The sequence below is a fragment of the Prunus avium genome, chromosome 2 (genome assembly GCF_965620075.1).
Source record: "Prunus avium chromosome 2, drPruAviu1.hap1.1, whole genome shotgun sequence".
In the NCBI taxonomy this organism is placed as follows: Eukaryota; Viridiplantae; Streptophyta; class Magnoliopsida; order Rosales; family Rosaceae; genus Prunus; species Prunus avium.
In genome coordinates this window covers 6,378,452-6,399,161 of record NC_142285.1, presented here as the reverse complement: position 1 = coordinate 6,399,161, position 20,710 = coordinate 6,378,452, and the positions used below count along the sequence as shown (strand labels likewise).

The following is a 20,710-nucleotide window of genomic DNA, read 5'->3' as shown; positions in this document are numbered from 1 at the left end:
ATTTCTACTCCATCCAAACTTAATTTTTCTTCTTTTTTTTTTGTTGGTTTTTTATTTGATTTTCTTTTATTGTTATTTTAAAGATATGATTTTTTATTCATTTTTTTCGTTTTAATATAAAAATACCAGTTTGAGTTCCCTGCATTTAACAGAAAAAGTTGACAAAATTGACGGCATGACCATTTGTCCTAACAAAAGTGAAGTTAAAGGACCACGGGAACCATTTTGGAAATTGAAGTACTCAAATGCAAACCGGATCTAAGTTCAAGGACTAATAAAATGATTAACCATTTTAGATAAAGTAATCTTAACCCAACTAACACAATCAAATTTTAAAACCTTATATATAAATCCAATCAACCAAATTGTTTTTGTTTTTTGTTAACTTGTAACCAAAAACAATAATAGCTACAAATTTATTGGGTATAAAATAATTATTTTGATTACCTAGAAATTTAAAAAAAAACTAAAAGAACTTAAGAAAAACTCATAGAACGCCACTGCAACTGTTCACAGTCCCATGGTGTTGTGGTTTTCCTTCTTTTCTTTTTTTTTTTTTTTAAAAAAAAAAAATTAATGTAATACTGAAAATTTTTAAACAATATTTTTATAATGAACGAATTTTTATTTTTATTTTTTAAAAACTTTTTTTTTTTGAGATAAAAGAAACATTGGTTGTAGACCTATAAGCGGGTCGGATTCAGATCGGATATACCTCGATCTAAATTCGAATTCATTTATAATTGGATTATCGGATTCATATCGTATTTGGACTAGCGAATTGCACCTATCAATCCATATTCGTTACGCATCGAATTCATATCAGATCGGATTATTATCTGATTTTTTTTGTGATGTACAAAAAAAATCAAAATTTCATTAGTAGCCTCGTTCTTTTATTGTATTTATCTACTTTTTATATCAATTTGTGATATTTTATCATAAAAATTAGTTTTAAGTGTATTATTAGTGCATATAAAACTAAAATTACTCATTTACACATATAAAATAGTAATATAAAGCTTAGAAAAATTAAATTATACTTCATACAAAGTAATATCAGATTATTATCGGATTTGATCAATTATAATCCATATCCGTATCCATTTATAATTGGATTGAGAAGTCCAATTCATCTCCTATTAATTACATCGAATTCAAATTGGATTCGGTTCCAAATCTGATCCATTGACATGTCTACTTGGTTGAGTTTACTTATAAAATAATTGGGTTCAAATAAAAACTTACCCAAAATTTTTTAATCACCAAATGGACTAGAGTTAAAAATTGATTAAGATCGATCTATTGTACCATCCAACAGGGACCCACGTCCTTTGTACATAAAATGCAATTGCAGTCCAATACGCACTTCATTTATGCAATTACTATCTCCATGTTTGGTAATTGTAGAAGTAAGGGTGGACCTTACATAAGTAAATGTGGTCTTTATTTTTGTAAACACAAGGGTTTACACTATTAAGGACCTTTTTTTACCATGTTTTAGACCTCAAGATTCCATAAACTTGTAAGTGTATCCATAATCTTGTAATACTATGATTTACAATAGAAAGGATCCCCATTACAAGGCTGAGGAAAGAGTTGGCCTTGGAGAAGTAAAGGTGGTCGTTATTCTTGTAAACACAAGGGTTTACAATATTAAGGAATTATATCACAATGCTTTGGACATCAACGTTCCATAAACTTGTAAAGTGTATACATAATGTTGTAATATTGTTTGAGTCCTATCTATAGATGAAAAGTTGTATTTCAGGAGGTGAAATTTGGGGTTTGAGTCTGTAACCTTTGGAGATGGTCTAAAAGTCTTCACTCTGGTGATGGGTTCTAGAGCCGCTCATATTCTGGATTGGTGTCCAATACCTGCCATATCCAGTCCATGATATATTTGAAGTCCACCAAACAAAGGTTAGGATCCATGTTCATTTTAATTGAATCTATCTAATCCAATCCGGCACATCAAATAGGGCCTATAACATTCTAAAGAACAAGTGCCAAGAAGGCCAGAGCTCCATTGGGAAGTGATTAATTATTCCCATTGAGCTTGGCAAAAGCAAATGCCAATAGATTCCCATTGACCAAATGGAAGACTAACAAGGTCCCAACTCAAAGAGAAAAGCCCCCAAAAGGGTTCAAAATGTGATCATGACAAAGGAAGGTGTTTCTACCATCACCCACAGTGTCATGAATTAAGAGATATAGGAAGGAACAGAGGATAGAAATTTCCTCCTATTCTAGGAACAAGCTTGGGAAGGTTTAGCAACCCAAAAGACAAAAACTGAATGTGCTTATAATTAAGTAGAAACAGATTATCCACACAAGAACATCAACCAACCAGGTACATGATAAACAAAATGCATCCCATAATTAAGTACAAACAGATCAACCACACATCATTGGCAAAAAGCCTTCTTTCACTCGAAACATACCATAATTTAACTGGACTCCTTAGTTATCTATAACACAAGGTAATCGGCGTAAGTAAACCTGTCGTCCATTGATGGAGGTTCCTCCAGCATCCTCTCAATCCCACCACCATGGTTAGGTCCCAGTAGCTCATTCATAATCTCCATCTCCATGTCCTTGTTCACAAGGTTTGAAACACTCAGCTGGAAATGCAAACCCATGATATCAATCAACCTACTCAGCACAACATTCCAATACGCAGTCATCCGCATTTTCAATTTAAAATTTTGAGACAATAGGACTTGTGAGTACTTCCTTAGACCTCCAACTTCAACCATCCCAATTCCCTCTACATTTATGTTTATCTCAGCGCCACGCAAGACCATTTGGATAAATGTTTCTTGTTTAGTCATGAGCCTATGCCATTCGGATAGATATTCCGGATTACATGTATAGTCAGTTAGTTTCTCCATTTCCACTATCTCCGTCATCCAATTAATCGATCTTTCTTTCTTCTTTTCAATAAGATTATGGCCTGCTCTTCTGGCACACAATTGAACACAGACAAAACCACATCCTCAATATAACTCCAAACCTGCTCAACAAACCCAAAAGGTATGCTCGAAATCCCCTTAACTTTACCCTGCAAAACTATAAGAAAGCATTGCGCGGAACAAAATTGGGAAGGTTGATACCTTTTGCCTCCTCCAAAATCGCAATCTCCTCCAATAAGAAATTACTTTTGGAGTCACTCTCGTTGCACTCGTGAAGCTGATCTGAGCACTTATTGAGCATCTCAACAAGCCTAGCCGTGCAATGCATGTGTTTGTCATCCGGGAACTCATCAAATTCTCCCCTCACAAGAATTTTCTTTAAGTGATTCTTTGGATGTTCCAATGATCTGCGTAACAGCAGTCATGGCCTCAGCAACAGATGACAGCTTTTTCGGCATTTTGTTGAGCTCTGAAAGGTAAGAATTCAGCTTGTCGTTGATCTTCTTTACAATATCAGGCAAGTTTCTAGCTATGCTAGCAGCTTGAATTTGGACCAACTTGTCAGCCAAAACCTGAATTCCAACCATAGACTTATCAATCTTCGAAAGAAAAGGATCAGTTTCAAATAATTGATCCGCAATAGCCCTCGCCTCCTCATACTTTTCATCTCAAATCCGGTTCCTTACGCAGACATAGCCAAGACCAATATGCACATCATCAGCTGTAACCTTCTCCAGCAGTCCCTCTGGTGCCATATCAACCTTTGTAACCACAGCCAGAGTCCTCTCACCAGTTTTGTCCACACTCCGCGACATACTAATTGACTCACATGTGCTAAAATCAGCAGAAGCAGACAACACATTCAAAATGATGCTCTCTTCGGGCTTTATATACTTCATGATTATATCTTTGATTTGATCGTAGATATTCTCAGGCTGGCCACGAACTGGAACCCTAGTGATTCCAGGGAGGTCAACCATGGTCAAATCAGGCACACCATTCTTCTTCACCAACAAGGTCAATGGGGTGTCTGAAATTCCCTTACTGTCCCCAGCAATCAGATTGGTGGCATTCACAATGTCCTCAGATATATTGTCCTCATCAGTGTGCTCAACTCTGCCATTGTACTCCAGTGAAAGCTCTGGTTCAGGATCAGAGTGGTGCTGAAGCCTCATTACGAGAGGAACCCTTGTGCAGATGCCTTGTCCACGCGGCAGGCTGATGCCGGCGAGGGACTCAAGAACACTGGATTTGCCAGATGACTGGTCGCCCACAACAACAATGGTGGGCAGCTGGATGCCTTCATCCATAACCATGAGGTTGCGGAGCTTGTCAATGGCATCAAGCATGGGGCGGATTCTCTCATTGTAGGAGGAGACAATTGGTGCGTTTTGGACAAGTACCAGTGCGTTTGATGAGGTTGGTGAAAAGCCTTCTTGATCATCTTGTAAAATGGATAAGCTTGACGATCTGCTTCCTGAATCAGTTTGAGTTCTCTTTATTTCTCCCATTTTCTGAGACTCAGATATAATTGAAAGACAGAAAAAACAAAGAAGAAGGGGTCCTCTGCTCTCCAACGAAGGTTGCTAGTTTGTTGTAGGTGAAAGCAAACCTCACCGCTGAATAACAGAGAAAGACTGGTAAATCATAGAAAAACAGAGGGGAGAAAATGGAGCAAGACACAAGGACATGAACATGACATCGTGATAGATACGTTTCAGAAACATATAATTCAATCTTTTTTTTGTTTTGTTTAAAGAACCAAACAAAGAAGCAGTCCTTATTTAAAGGTAAAGTGTTGTACGGCGCACTCAGTTGATTAAGACCAAAACCAGACAGTACAATATAGTCTTCATTTGTCAAATGAGTTTTAAATATATTTTGTTGTCGTCAAATGAATTTCTCCACATGAATTATACCATAAAAAATAATAAAAGAGTTAGATAATTACAACAACAAAAAATAGAGTTAGACAAAATCCAAGAGAATTAGGCGAGCCAATCAACATATAATGATTGGGTCGTCCAACTAATTAAGTAGCATACCTTCCTCACGCTATGAGCGATTAGGATGTTCAAATACTTATGCTAATGTCATCACTAATTGATCCACGTGTAAAATTACCTGATACAATTAATTCATCACCAATCATTGCATAAAAGTAATAATCATGTACCTAAACATAATTAACAATACGGATGGATAAACTGGCGAAGTAATTATTTACACTACTAGAAAACGGACTTCCAAGCTACAGATTATCTGGGGCCTATAATCATATTGGCCACAACCAACCTTGTAGCTTGTACTATAATCATATTGGCCCACACCCCATACAGATTTGTTTTATTGGAAAAAAGTAAAAGAAAAAGTTAAACATTCCTCCTCATGCGCAACTTTCGGTTTGGTTTTTATTCTTCCAAAACTTTTTGAAAGTTCCAATGTGCCCCTATCGTCTATCTCGTCTTTGTTTGAAATGGCTAGGCATTGTGACCAGAGAAGGAATTGCGAATAAGGATTGAATTTAGTGGAGGAACGTAATAGAATTGGTAATTCGTATATTGATTAATATTTCAGAATGGGGTACAACACTTTTATACAAATACAATAGCCAATTAAGATGCTGAAAACTAGCTTAAATGAGCTATTCCTTAATGTACACGCCTATATAAAAGGAAGGAAATAAACTAAATATCTGTACAGGTCAATGCTCAATATTCATAATCAATCACGTTGATTTAGTTGGGATTTTATGCTCCTCAACACTCCCCTTCAAGTTGGAATATATGTTGATGATTCCTAACTTGCCGAGTAAAATCGCAAATTGTAGAAGACTCACGGCTTTGTGAATATGTCTACTGGTTGTTGTAAGGTGGAAATATGGGCCGTTTTGATCATTCCACTTTGAACCTTTTCTCTAACTAGATGGCAATCAATCTCAATGTGTTTAGTCCGTTCATGAAATACTGGATTCGAAGCAATGTGGAGCGTTGCTTGGTTGTCACAATATAACTTGACTGCATGTGAATGCTTAATGCCTAAATCTTGCAAAACATATCGTAACCAAGTAATTTCACAAGCGGCAGCCATGGAACGATATTCAACTTCGATAACTAGATCGAGATACTGTGGTTTGCTTCTTGGTTTTCCAAGAAACCAAAGAATCGCCAAGAAATACACAATACCCAGTAGTAGAACGTCGAGTTTCACGACATCGAGCCCAATCCGCATCACAAAAGGCATTTAATTGGATTGGACTGTTGGCAGAAAGAAAAATACCGTGCCCTGGTGCACGTTTGATATAGCGCAAAACCCGATGAGCTGCCTCTAGGTGTGGTGTTCGTGGCTTATCCATGAACTGACTCAGAGTGTGAACGGCATACACCAAGTTAGGCCGCGTAATTGTCAAATAGATCAGCCTCCCTACAAGTCTTCAATACAAAGATGGATCATCAATGTAATCACCCTCATGTTTGCTAAGGGACAAATTTGGCTCCATGGGTGAATTGGCTGGTTTTGCACCAAGTTGTCCTGCATCCTCTAGTATTTCAAGTGCATACTTGCGTTGTGAAAGGGCTATGCCTTTGCTAGAACGAGCAATCTCGATGCCAAGAAAATATTTCAATTGACCAAGGTCTTTCAATTTGAATTGTTGCAGCAAGTATGACTTGGTTTCTTCAATGTCTTGTAAACTATTCCCTGTCAAAATGATATCATCCACATAGACAAGTAAGGCAGTGAATGTGCAACCTCGAGTTCGGATGAACAATGAATAATCTGCCTTCAATTGATGGTAGCCTGCTTGCTTAAGGGCTATGGAAAGTTTAATGAACCATTGATGTGAAGCTTGCTTGAGTCCATACAATGATTTATGAAGCTTGCATACACGAGTCTCCCCTTTTCGTCCAAATCTAGGAGGTAGATTCATATAAACAGACTACAAACAAACAGGCTAGATGCGACGCTAGAAACCTGTCGTGAAAGGTCAACCATACGTCGCAAATGCCTTTTTACGATGGTCTTGCGACGCTTGTTCACGCGTCGCAACCAACTGGTGTCGCAAAATGTTTTGATGCTTATTACGACGGTTTTACCCGTCATGAAAACCAATTACTACGGCAAGCATAGCGTCGCAACCGTTTCTTCGTTGGATTTAAAAATAATTTTTATGACACTTTGAACCCGTCGTAAATAGTAATAACGACGGCTATTGAGTGTCGTAAATACAAATACGTATCCAACAAAAACAAAATTTACGTTATTTGTTTTTAATATTCACAATAAGAGTAATACACTCACCAAAACTAAAATAACATAGTGTATTATGATATATTCAAGTATTTTTAGTAATTACTAACATTAATATAATAAAAAAATCATCCATGTATCACTGTTATATTTGATATATTAACTAAACATAAGTAACAATCGCGGAAAGAATAATTTAAAGTCAAAGGGCAAACAACATTGTCTCTTAAGTGAATAAACATATTTTTGGTTTCAAATGCCCAAACAAAGTTCACAAGAATATACTAGGAGAATTATGATTGTTTTCGATCCTTCACCCAAACCTGAAAAAAGAAATTTAAAAACCGTTAATAAATTATTTTAAAAAATTACAATTTTTCTTGAGTCGTAAATATTTGTGAACATACTTTTGATGAAAACAATTGCTTCATGCTTCTATGCTTCTGGGTCCAATTGATGTTGTTGTTCACTACTCACACTAAGTCTTCGTTGGTGCAGGCTTGATGCATCTGGTATCTGTAACTCACCAATTTATATATATACACAAAAAAGTTAGATGGAAATCAATATTAATTAACTCTTCATTGTAATTTATTCTTTATAATAAAGTAAAAAAAGATCAAAGTTACACTAAAATATATTATACCTGTCCACTTCCGCTTTCAGTTGGATTAACTTGGAAACCAACATGAGCTTTCATGAGATGGATTTGCGAACTCAGATCCTCATACTTGGATTGGAGATCTCCAAGTTTAGATTCATAATGAGACTTAAGATCATCTATTTGGGATTGGTATTGTCTCTCTAGCTCCTCTTGTATGCTATTCTCATTAATGTTAGAAACTCTTGAACTTTGACCAAACACTTGAGATGGAGTAATACCTATCCCATACATACGAACACGTCCATGTCCATCAGGTCCCATAACTTTAGTAAACACCTCCTCTCTATAATCCTCGTCTTATTCATGCTCCTCCCTTTCTTCCAAGTACTGATTGAATTGATTCTATAAAATCATAATGCAATATTGAACTTAGTCAAAATATACAACATATGCCCCACGTATTCGTTTTTTTTTCTTTTTTGGGTCAGTATTCCACATATTCTTTTAGAAGAAAAAAAAACTACATCATACTTACAATAATATTTGCACTCTCATAGTCAAAAACTTCCTCATCGTCATTCTTTTTTTTCTTTTTTCGTGTATGCATAAACAAGCTCAACCGATCTGTTTTCTCTCCTTTCTCTTCCATCTTAATAACAAAGGAAATTTAACCGTGTTAGCAATAAAAAATTTCTTTATAATAACACTGTCAAGTTTGGCCATAGATTTTTTCCTAGATAACCAAATTATACTCACAAATAAATGGATAATGAATTTAAAATCTGGAACCACTGCATGCTATAAAAAAAAAAAAAAAGATTAGTACTCTTACCTTATTTTTCACTTGAGCAAAAGAAGTACGACAGGTCCTATGAGGGGCACTTCCTAGTGCACGATTAGCCTTATTTGCTTCAGAACATTCCTACAATATGATTAATTCGGTTAACATTCATTACTACTATAAACTCAGTAATTGTATCTTATGTCTATGTACCTTAACATCAGGTAGACCCCAATACTTTACAAGGATCTTCCATTGGTCTGTAGGGACTTGAGGAGGAGTGATGGCTAAACGCTCTTCATTGGTCTCATATTTGTCATACCATTCTTTCTTAAGCCGACATTTCCAATCTCTCCATCTGTTACCAACTACCTTTAAGCAATGAGGTCTATATGCGTCAGGGACATCCGTGTTATCCTACAAGTAATAGATAGTAACCATTAAAAAAAATATATACTAGCATTTCACCAAAAAAAAAAAAAAATACTAGTATGTTTGAAATTAGTGTTTTGTTGTTTACTTGCACATCTTTCCAAATGTCATCTAATATATGATCAGGCATATCACTCCATGAAACTTTTGTCAGAGGGACCTTTCGAGCATTTCGTGCTATAACTCCCAATTGTGTACTAAACTTTTGTGCATTTTCTTTTATTGGCTTCCATTTCCATTTAGTATCAAAATCAATATGCAATTTTGTTCCAGTCCCCCACTCAGCAATAGAACAAGCAGCACCCCGACCATTCATGGTAGGCTCAATTTCACCTAGAGTAAAACATTCAATATGATTTTAATGATGAAATAAATCACCAAATAAAGCAAAAAATAATGGTTGTTTGGCCCTAATAACCTATTTCATCTGATGACGTTATCAAAGGCTCGTCCTCATGATTAGGAGTAGACAAATTGGGGTGACATTGTTGTGTCTCTAATTGAGACCGTGTCGGTCTCACAGTCGATGCTTGTTGTTGAGATTGAATTGACACAGATGGTGCTTGTCATTGAGATTGATTTGATGTGGTAGGTTGAGGCCGCCTAGATGCAACAAGTTGAGGTTGACTCAAAATTGATCCATGTAGCTGAGATGATCGTGCTTGTGACCTACTCTTTCTAGCTCTCACAGGAGATGCGGGAATCAATTCCTCCATTGATTGTTCTCTTACTCTCTTGGGGGCCATAATCTGTTGCAATAAGAAAAAAAAAATTAATATACATAATGATTCCTCCTAAAAGAATTGACATGTATAACCAATTACCTGTACATAAAAATAAAAAAATAAATAAAAACCAATTACCTGTAAGAGCTAGCATACTCTATATGTAGTTTGTTGTTCTTACATCTTAAATATATATATTTATACATATAGACGAGCTAGCATTATATAGAAGAGTAACTACTAGAATTATTGATGAATAATGTATTATAATAATTAGAAAATTCAGCAATAAACAATGTCAATAAACTACTTGAAGAAAGGCATTGATAAGCATTATCAGTCACATTCTTCCATCTCAGCTTCTTCTATCTGAACATTCGTGTCTACTATTGTTCCATCTACTCCTTCTCTCACCCAACCAACATCTTCATAATTCAAATAAATAGTTTCGTCCAATTGCTGGGGTGCATATAACTCAACTTGAGGCACCATCGCTGGACTGTGATAAGAATCTTTTGAATACATATCAAATAGATCTCTAACAGTCATATTAAGAACAACATGCCAATCTGGATCCACTGGGTCTTGTACATAACAAACTTGCTTTGCCTGTTGTGCTAAGATGAAAGGCTCATCCCCTATTGCATTATCTCTGTATAACAAATGATTAAAATTCACTAATGTAAATTTAAACTCATCTTCTTTCACTCCACCAAGACCATTAACCCAATCACACTTGAACAAAACAAATTTCATGGCATTGGTATATCGGATCTCAACCACATCTGTCAACACACCATAAAAGATGACATCACCTAAGCGAGGATTATTGTCCCTAGCACTTGCATAACTCATAGTGTCTGCTTTCAAAACAACCCCAGAATTTTGAGTGGTTCTATTTTTTTCACTTTCTTTCGTACGAAATTTGGAGCCATTGATTACATATCCTTTGAATCTTCGTGCAAATTGGTCTGGACCATTAGCTAAATTGATAATTTCTTCAGAGAATACAGAATTGGTGGTTTGCATTTGTGTCTGAACCTATATAATATCATTATAAGAAGTCAAATGGGAAACAACTTTGATTTAATATATCTATATATTAACTATACAAATGTAATAATTTAAAATACTTACATAAGTTTTAAACCATATGTGAAAGATCTCATTGTGGACTTTTCTAATATAATGATTTGCTCTTCGAGGCATTTCCCGCGCAAGTATTTCAAGGTGTTGGCTGTGTACATGAAAGTTATTATTTAAAAAGTGAATTAAGAAGAATTCAAGATAAGAAATATAACTATACTTTGACTTACTTCTGAAATGGTGTGACAGCATCTGTGTTGACTAGCACATATCTATGTGCTTGTGTCCATGTAACATCATCAAGACGTATTTAAACTCCTTTAGTTATAGGACGACCAAAGTCACTACCACCATCATCATTACGAGCTGGTCTATTAAGTTTCGTTTCCACTTCATTTAAGTACAATGCACAAAAATTCATGCATTCTTCCATCAAGTACCCTTTAGCAATTGAGGCCTCAGGACGCGCACGATTATGCACATAACGTTTAAGTGTTAATAGATACCTATAAGAAAAATAATTAATTTCAAATCTAATTAAAATAATTAAAAAGTACAGCTGCATGTTTACATACCTCTCAATAGGATACATCCATCGAAATTGGACAGCTCTAGCAGTCAATGCTTCCTCAGCCAGATGGATAGGCAAATGCTCCATTACACCGAAGAAGGACATTGGAAAGATCTTCTCCATTCGGCAAAGTGTATGCACAATTCGATCTTGAATTTTTTCCAAATTAGATGGTAAGTTCACTTTTGAGCAAAGTTGTTTAAAGAAATTGGTGAACTCAATTAATGCTTCAACAACATGCTTTGGCAAAGCTCTTCGTGCTGCTATAGGAAGTAATTGTTGCATTAGTATATGATGATCGTGGCTCTTAAGACCAAAAATAGTACGTTCCTTTAGCTGTACACGTCGAGAAATATTGGAAGAATAACCATCTGGTACCTTTACTTCCTTCAATACTTTTAGGAACACATCTTTATTTTCCCTATTCATACTAAAACATGCAGGAGGTAAGTATGCCTTATTAGAACCACGTTCTTGTGGGTGTAATGGTTGCCTTATTCCCCATTTTTGTAAATCACGTCTAGCATGTAAGTTATCCTTGGTTTTTTTAGCAACACCCAACACTGTCCATAGTATATTTTCAGAACAATTCTTCTCAATGTGCATGACATCGAGATTATGACGAATCAAATTATGCTCCCAATATGGTAACTCGAAAAAAATACTTCTTTTCTTCCAGCAGGATTCATCATTATTCTTCTCAACTTCTTGTCTTTTCCTTTTTCTGATGTCTTCTTTCTTGTACTCAGTCAGTACTCCTTGCAATTGTCTTTTAACATCAGACCCAGAAAGTTTCAATGGTGCATGTTCCTATTCTCGTGTGCCATCAAAGGACACTCTATCTTTTCGAAACCTATGACTTGTAGGTAAAAATCGTTGGTGACCCATGTAACAATACTTTCTTCCATTAGTCAACCAAACAGATCTAGTGCCCTTATTGCAACAAGGACATGCTTTCGCACCTTTAGTGCTCCAACCCAACAAATTTGCATATGCTGGAAAGTCACTGATTGTCCAGAGTAATGCAGCACGTAGTTTAAACATCTGATTCTTGGAAGCATCATAAGTATCTACACCTTCATGCCATAATTCCTTTAACTCGTCAATCATTGGTTGCATATATACATCAATCTTATTACCAGGTGAGATACCACCGGATAAGGGATTGGGTGAATGATGGAGACTTCACTATAATGAAGGTTCATACAAAGGAGAACGCTTCAGATTGTCTAACAAAGCCAGTCACAACAGCAAAGTTCAAGCATTGTTTGAGCTTGCTCAATCTTGTTACATGCTAAAGATTGAGGTGGAGTTCTTGAGAGTTATCAGGGCGATTCTCAAGACATTACAGATGTCCTGGAAGGCAATGATGTCCACAAGGAGTATTAGGCTCGCCATGGTGGAGATTGTTGGAAAAAATGGCTCACCTAAAGGATACAAAGGTTTTGGCGCTCAAAGGAAGGATTTGAAACTGCCTAAAAGCGACCGGTCGCTGGGAAGTTGCGACCGGTCGTTCTTGGGCAGATTCGAGGTCTGGAGCTAAACCAAGGAGCGACCGGTCGCCAGTTCTTTGCGACCGGTCGCAGGAAGCATGAGCGACCGGTCGCGTGACATTTGCGACCGGTCGTTTAGAAGCAGATTCAACGTCTGGAGAGAAAACTTCTGGCGACCGGTCGCTAGGAACTAGCGACCGGTCGCTCCAGTCGTGCTGTGACGTTTTCTTACGTGTTTTCAACTGTGTTTTCGATGGCTATCGCTTTCCACAAGATTTCAGAGGCTTAGTGGGTCACTTCTGAGTTAAATGAACGTTGACTACCTGCTGGATAGTTGGGAGAACACTCATGGCTAATTGGTTATCTTATTTCAAAGATATCACTCTCCATTTTCTGGTGTATGTGGGAGGTGGCTGAGTTGGATTCTATTTACCTACTTGATCTGACATTTAGTCTAAGTGGTGACTAAAGGGAAGAACGTGGAGGACAAGCTGATATCTTATCTCTTGTCTATTGGCTTGTGTAGGAAATGGGGTGAAGTAAGATAACACAAGAGGAGAAAACAAGTTGAATAATTCTAAGTGGAAGAAGCTGGAGTTAGTAGTTTTTTCTGTGAGAGTTTCAGAAAAGCTAAGGGGAGAGCAAGAGAGTTCTCTAAGTGTATCAAGGTGTTGAGCAAGGGTGTGAGAGAAACAGATTGTGAGGGTAGTGTTCTAAGGGGGTTTCCTTTTGTAAACCAAAGTTGTAACCTATCTTCATTAGTGAAATTTCTCAAGGTGATCACCAATGAGGATGTAGGCAATTTGCTGAACCTCTATAAACACTTGTGTCATTTGTGCTTGGTTAATTTCTGTGTGTGTGTGTAAGACTCATCCATCATTAAGTTCTTTGTCCAAAGTCCATCAACAACAAGATCTTTGAAGGGCAGTGAGTTAGTCATTAATTCACAACACATCCATGGTGGCAAATTATAAGGCATGAGAATAACAGGCCATGTACTATGAGGTATGCCCATTGTTCTAAATGGACTGAAACCATCTGATGATAAACCAAGCCTAACATTACGAACTTCACTAGAAAAATCTGGATTCTTTGCATCAAATTCTTTCCATGCAGGTGAGTCAGCAGGGTGCCTTAGCACACCATCATCAGTACGCTCTTCTGCATGCCATCTCATATGCGAAGCAGTTTTTGATGACATAAAAAGTCTTTGCAATCTTGGCTTCAATGGAAAGTATCTTACTTGTTTTGCAGGTATTTTTCTATTCCCATTCACAGCATTTGTAGGCTGCCCATCAACTTTTTTATATCTGGATTCGTGACAAATAACACATGATTCAAGTTTCTCATCCTCATTTCTAAATAACATACAATTATTGGGACATGCATCTCATGTATTGTATGTGAAACCCAGGTCCGCCGTTATCTTTCGAGCATCGTTATATGAATATGGTAGTTGTACTTCATTAGGGAAAGCTTCTTTCAGAAGAGTTAACAAAATTATCACTGACTTGTCGGTCCATCCACAAAGTACTTTTGTATGTAGCAGCCGAACAATAAATGATAATTTAGTGAAAATTTTACACCCCGGATATAAAGGACATTCTGCATCTTGTAGCAATTTGAAATAATTTGTAGTCTCATCATTTGGCCCCTCACCATATTCATTTTCTGTTGAGCCATCATTCCTCAAACTAGAATCCAAATTTGGATGCTCAAATGCCTCATGTACCATTGATCGGTGCATGGTTAAATATCATTTTGTATCCTTCTAACTTATGATTTGGTTATGTTTTTGAGTTAAACTTGTGCTTTTAATAAGTTTTGTGTTTGTTTCAGTGTAATAAGCTTGAGACTCATTAAATGCATTTTGGAGACAAGTTGGCTCAAAATGGTGTTTGCAGATCAGTCAACTTCACAGATTGAACTGTACTTGCTCAAGAAGAACCAGATAACGAACCATACATCATTGGAAAGATGCGGAAGTCTAGTTTCTGGAGAATTTTACGGTTCATGATTCCGAGTCTTCTAGAGAAAGTTATACAAGTTTTGGCAACTTAAGGTCAAATTCGGCAGCATCTGCGTTACTGGGCCAAATATCACATTTGAAGGGCTTTCCTATTTTTCCTTGGACTGGGCTACAAATGCTTGGAAAGATAATTCAAAGGGTTTGAAGATTCAGATTTTTCCAGATTTTGTAAGAGGGAAGATCAAGCCCAAAACAAGCCCACAAGCTGACTGCAATGAAGTCAATTCCAGTCTATTTTCGGCAGTCAACTTGCAAGGCCCAAAACATGCACTTCTATTGTTCAGATGGGAATACATTCTTCATACAAGTTGTTCCAATGGGTGTCTATTATGACATATCCAAATTTGAGCCCCATTGGATACATATTGAAACCTCAGGCCTTCCTACACCAAGCCTAGTTCAGAAGAATCGTTTTTTCCAGCAATCAAAAGACAACCCACATGGGTTGGCAGCAAAAGGCAGCCACAATTGATCACCTTTGAATTCCCATGTGAAGAAAGCTTGAGTTGCAGCAAAAGAAGTATGGGATGAGATTGATTCCAACCACACTAACATAGACAAGATGAAGTGTGAGTTATGAGTTGTATTAAAAGAGGAATGGTGGTGTTGGATTTCATCATGTTGTTCCTCCCTCTTAGCCCTATATATAGAGAAGCCTTCAAGCTTCAAAACACACCCCAAGGGGGGGAGCTCTCAAACACTTCTCTAGAGCTCCATTCCCTTCTCTCCCTCAAATTCTCTTAGTTTCCTTTCAAGTTGTCAATTGTTGTAACAAAATGAGTTTACTAAATTTTCCTTCAAGTTTTCTTAGTTCCACTTTACTTTTATTTGTAATGTACATTCTTTCTTAAGTATTCAAGTTTAATTAGTTTCCAAGTTTCAATTATGGTTTTTGTTCTTATTTATTATGCTTATAAGTTAATATGCTAGTTTGAATGATTGATCACCATTTAGGCTTGCATGTTAGCTATCTTGGTTTGAATTAAGAGTAGACACCATGCTTTAATTCGAATTGAACTATGAATAGGAAGAGTATGTATGGACATTCGACAACAGGGATTAGATACATGCTTGGTTGTTTAAATTGTTCTTCTATGCTTAATGGGTTCCTAATGCTTAATTTTAGGTTAGACAACAAATGATCAAATTAGGGAATTAGGAACACAAGGTTATGACCAAACACCATGGCTTAATCATACTTTAGCTAGAATCAATCCGTTAATCTAATTGAACTTGGGAACTTATTTGCTTGAGTTATTTCCTTTTTTTTCTTGTTTTATTTATTTTCTTTTTCATTTCTGTTTTGTGTAAGGGAAATGAATTGGATCATTCAATCATCAATCCTCGTGGGATCGACCTCGCACTTACATATGCTATACTACCAAACGGCTCGTGCACTTGCGAGTATCATAAGTTGAGGATGCAGCTGAATCCATTTTGGTGCAGCTGAATCGAAGCAACAACCATTCCAATTATATCATCATCCACAACTGAAGCAGAACTATTCCCCATATATTTGTCAACATATAATGATTGGTGTCTCTGACCATGAGTCCAATTTTTGTACTTTGACCAAAACCCATCAACTATTATATGTGCTCTTGCTACCTCCCTTGTAACAAAGTAACGATTGTAACATTTTTTGCAGGGACAATAAATCCTTGTATCACCCATGCTGTTGTCAAATGCAAAATCCAAAAAACTTTCAAGCCCATTGAGATATTGATTTGATGACCTATCAGTTAAATCGATCCAACTCTTGTCCATACCTAGTTTCTATTCAAGAATAAAGAAACAAGAAGGCATACCCTTATAATGATCCAAATATTTATTTTATAAGACAGATAGTAGGTATTAAAATGCATCAAAAGAAGAAAATGAAAACATACCAAATAACTAATAGCAGTCCTTGATTCGATCTTGTAATCAACCAACGATCCTACAATATGCAATATGCTTTTCAATTAAAAATTTGCACGCCCAGTACCCATTATTAGATAAAGCACATGAGTTCACATAATAAAATAAAAACAAACTGACCTCTGAATAATTAAACAATTCTATCGGAAAGCAGTCAATCTGCAATAAAAAATAACTAAGCAATTAAGTATAGATCAATTCCAACCATACCAGGTAATTAGCAAAAGAGAGAGAGAGAGAGAGAGAGAGAGAGAGAGAGAGAGAGAGAGAGAGAGAGAGAGAGAGAGAGAATTACATGAGATTGGATTGATGGTGGCCTCCATGATCTCCGAGGGAGGAGTTGATTTAGGATTTAGGAGGAAGAAGGTGAGAGTGGAAGGGAGTCTTTGGGATGTAGGAGTAGGAGGAAGAAGGTGAGAGTGAGAGGGAGACTAGACATACGTGGGTTTGTTTTTCATCTGAAAACTAGGCGCACTAATTGAAAACTTTTGGGACAGTTTGTGCATGTCGTATCAAATATCCAAACCCGTCGCTGGAATATTATACACGACACCTATTTCAAGCATGTCGCACATAGATAAGTTATATGGGTATTTGCGACCTTTTCTCCGACGTTACTTATAAGGGTGTTGCAAATACCTTCGCGCCATTACTCCGCGCGCTAAAGCTAAAGCAATTGCGAGGGCCGCATGCTCTGTCCCAAAAATCTTGTCGCAAAAGGGGCAATTTCTTGATCACCATTGAGGAAAGCATTATTGACATCAAACTGATGAAGATGCCAACGACGCGTGGAAGCAACGGCGAGAAGGAGGCGAACGGTGACAAGCTTTGCGACAGGGGCAAAAGTTTCCCCGTAATCCAATCCCTCAACCTGACTATAGCCCTTTGCGACCAAACGTGCTTTATACCGATCAAGGGAACCATAAGAATGAAGTTTGACCTTGTACACCCACTTACAACCAATGAGTTTCTTCCCAGGGGGCAAAGGTTGAAGAGTCCATGTACCATTAGCTTCAAGAGGAGCCAATTCTTGTGCCATGGCATGACGCCATTGAGGGTCATGAGATGCTTAAACAAAAGAGGTGAGTTCTTTGACTGTTGAAAGAGAAGCACTAAAAACACGATGGTGTTGTGACAAGTGATCATATGTAAGGACATGAGAGAGAGGATGTTTGGTACCTTGGGGTTCAGTCGACGCCGAGTTAGATGATGGGAGAGACCGGGAAGGTAATTTTATGTTGACATGATACTGCTGAAGATAACTAGGCCGAGTGGTGGTACGCCGTAGCGGTGGTGCAGATGCCGGTGCAAAAGTAGGTTGAGGAGCCGCATGTGGAGACTCAAGTCCAGGTGCTGGAGACTCAAGTCCAGGCCCTAGAAGCGCAAGGTTAGGCGCTGGAAGTGCAAGGACAGGGGCTGGAAGCGCAAGGTCAGGCGCTGGAAGCTGAAGGTCAGGCGCTGGAAACGCAAGGTCAGGCGCTGGAAACGCAAGGTCAGGCGCTGGAAGCGCAAAGGCAGGCGCTCGAAGTGCAAGGTTAGGTGCTGGAAACTGCGAAGTAGGAGAATTAAGTCCAGGTGTGGGAGACTCCGCAGGTGGAGTGGAGTGGGAGGTTGGGGCATCATCAAAATTGGTGGGATGAGAGGTGGGGAAGACAAGAGAAGAGTCGGTAGCGGAAGATGGAAAAGGGAAAGTAGTTTCATGAAAGATAACATCCCGAGAAATAAAAATTTTACCAGTGTTAAGATCATAAACCGGATAACCCTTCGTACCATATGGGTAACCAAGAAAAATGCAATACGTGGCCCTAGCATCGAATTTGGTTGGGCGATGATGATGAGTAGAGGCAAAGCACAAACAACCAAAAACCCTTAAGTGATCATAGGCTGGTGGTTTACGAAAAAGGATTTCGTAGGGAGTTTTTCCTTTAAGGACCTATGTAGGAGTACGGTTGATAAGATATGTGGTAGTGAGTATGGCATCCCCCCAAAATTTCTTAGGAAGTTTGGCTTGGAAAAGTAAAGCTCGTGCAACATTGAGAAGGTGTCGGTGTTTTCTTTCGGCTACTCCATTTTGCTGTGGAGTGGAGACACAACTAGTGTGATGTAAAATCCCTTTATCAGAAAAAAAAAAAAAAAAATTGTGTCATCATAAACTGAGGACCATTGTCATTGCGAACAATTTTAACCTGGGAAGAAAATTGTGTTTCAACAAGGTTGATGAAAGTGGTGAGCTTTTGGCGTGCATCTGATTTGTGGTGCATTAAATAAACCCATGTGCATCTGGAGTAATCATCTACAATGGTCAAGAAGTATTATGCCTTAGTGATGGAAGGAACGTGATAACCACCCCAAATATCAACATGAATTAATTCAAATGGCGCAAGTGAATTTATAGAACTCAAGGGAAACGAACGACGAGTTTGTTTAGCTAAAGGACAAACCAAACAATCATCAATGTCACAAAATTTCATGTTCTTAACAGGAAGGGAAAGAGCACGTAGGCTTTTATTTGAAAGATGACCAAGGCGTTGATGCCAAAGTCGAGAAGAAGAAGGAACCATGGCTGAAACGGAATTGCACCCGGCTGTCTTCGTAGTATCAAGATAGTAGAGACCTTCCCTCTCAGTTCTCGTCCCAATCATCTTCCCCGAATATCGGTCCTGAACAATACAAAATTCATTAGTAAACATTGCAAGACAAGAGGAGCTTTTGGTGAGCTTGCTCACAGAGATTAAATTTAATCTAAATGAGGGAACACAAAGCACATTATGAAGAATAAAATCATCCGAGAAACGGATAGTGCCGATGTGGGTGACATTGGCAAGGGCATGACCAGGAAGGTACACTTGACGATTAGAGACTGGAGTGCATGTGGTCATCAACTTAGGTGAACAAACCATGTGATCGGTGGCGCTAGTATCAAATATCCAGTTGAGTCCACCAATGAAAGCAGGGCACAGAAGGTGTGACCTAAGAGATCACTAGTGCTGGAAGCAGTGCTAACATGATTAACCAAAACTATGGGCTTGTTTTGATTGAGGAGAGCAAGGAAGCTCTGGCATTGTGCTGCTGTGAGGTTGTATGATGGGGAAGCTGTGGTGGCCATATGAGTGGTGTCAACCCGATGGACCGAAGGAGATAAAAAACCCTGAAGACTTTGAGAGTCACTGTTGCCGCTAGGATCATCATGCTTGGGTTGCTCAGGTTGGGCTGAGGCTTGGAAATCATATTTGGGTTGCTCAGGCTTGGCTGAGACTTGAGGTGATTCGCTGTCGTTGATCGCCATGGAGATTAGCGAGAGGACATGCTAGGGTTTGAGTTTGTGTAGGATTATTGGTGTTGAGGCCCAAAAAATCCATGGTTGGGCCCGAATAAATTCCGGGCCCAAAACGATATATTATTAAGAACAGACCCGATTTGGAGCACGCAAAAATCTGCCATGCACGAGTTATACTTCGCATGCCATGCCAAATAAAAATCCGTCATGCTAGAAATTGAGATTAAAATTATAAAAATGCATTTAGCTCTGCAAATCCATGCCAATTATTCTATTGAGCATCATAATTAAAAGCGTGCCAAGCGACATGTCATGCCAAGCAGGAAATTATTATTTCACACCCAATCGCACTACAAGCTTAAGTGGGCCCAAGCCACTCAAATGCCTGGGGCTTGGTTGAGTGGGTTGTGGCATGGATGGTAATGAATTGTCATGGGGCCCATTGATGGGCTAAGAAATGAGGAGCCCGGGTCGCTTGGGAGCTTCGGGACTCAAGCCCATTTCTTAGGCCCAAAAATGTGGATAAGCACAAGAGAGAAAATAGCCCGTTGCTTCAACTAAAATAGCCCAACCAAAATAGCCCCATTGCTTCAACCAAAATAGCCCATGGCTCCAATTAGAATAAGCCA

At 38.0% G+C, this 20,710-nt stretch overlaps 2 pseudogenes; both read right to left on the bottom strand.

Annotated features, from left to right (window-relative positions):
* Positions 1–2,356: 2,356 nt before the first annotated feature.
* Positions 2,357–4,615, bottom strand: LOC110764139 (dynamin-related protein 4C pseudogene; annotated as a pseudogene).
* A 2,983-nt stretch (positions 4,616–7,598) lies between these two features.
* Positions 7,599–9,726, bottom strand: LOC148296353 (uncharacterized; annotated as a pseudogene).
* Between the last annotated feature and the right edge of the window lie 10,984 nt (positions 9,727–20,710).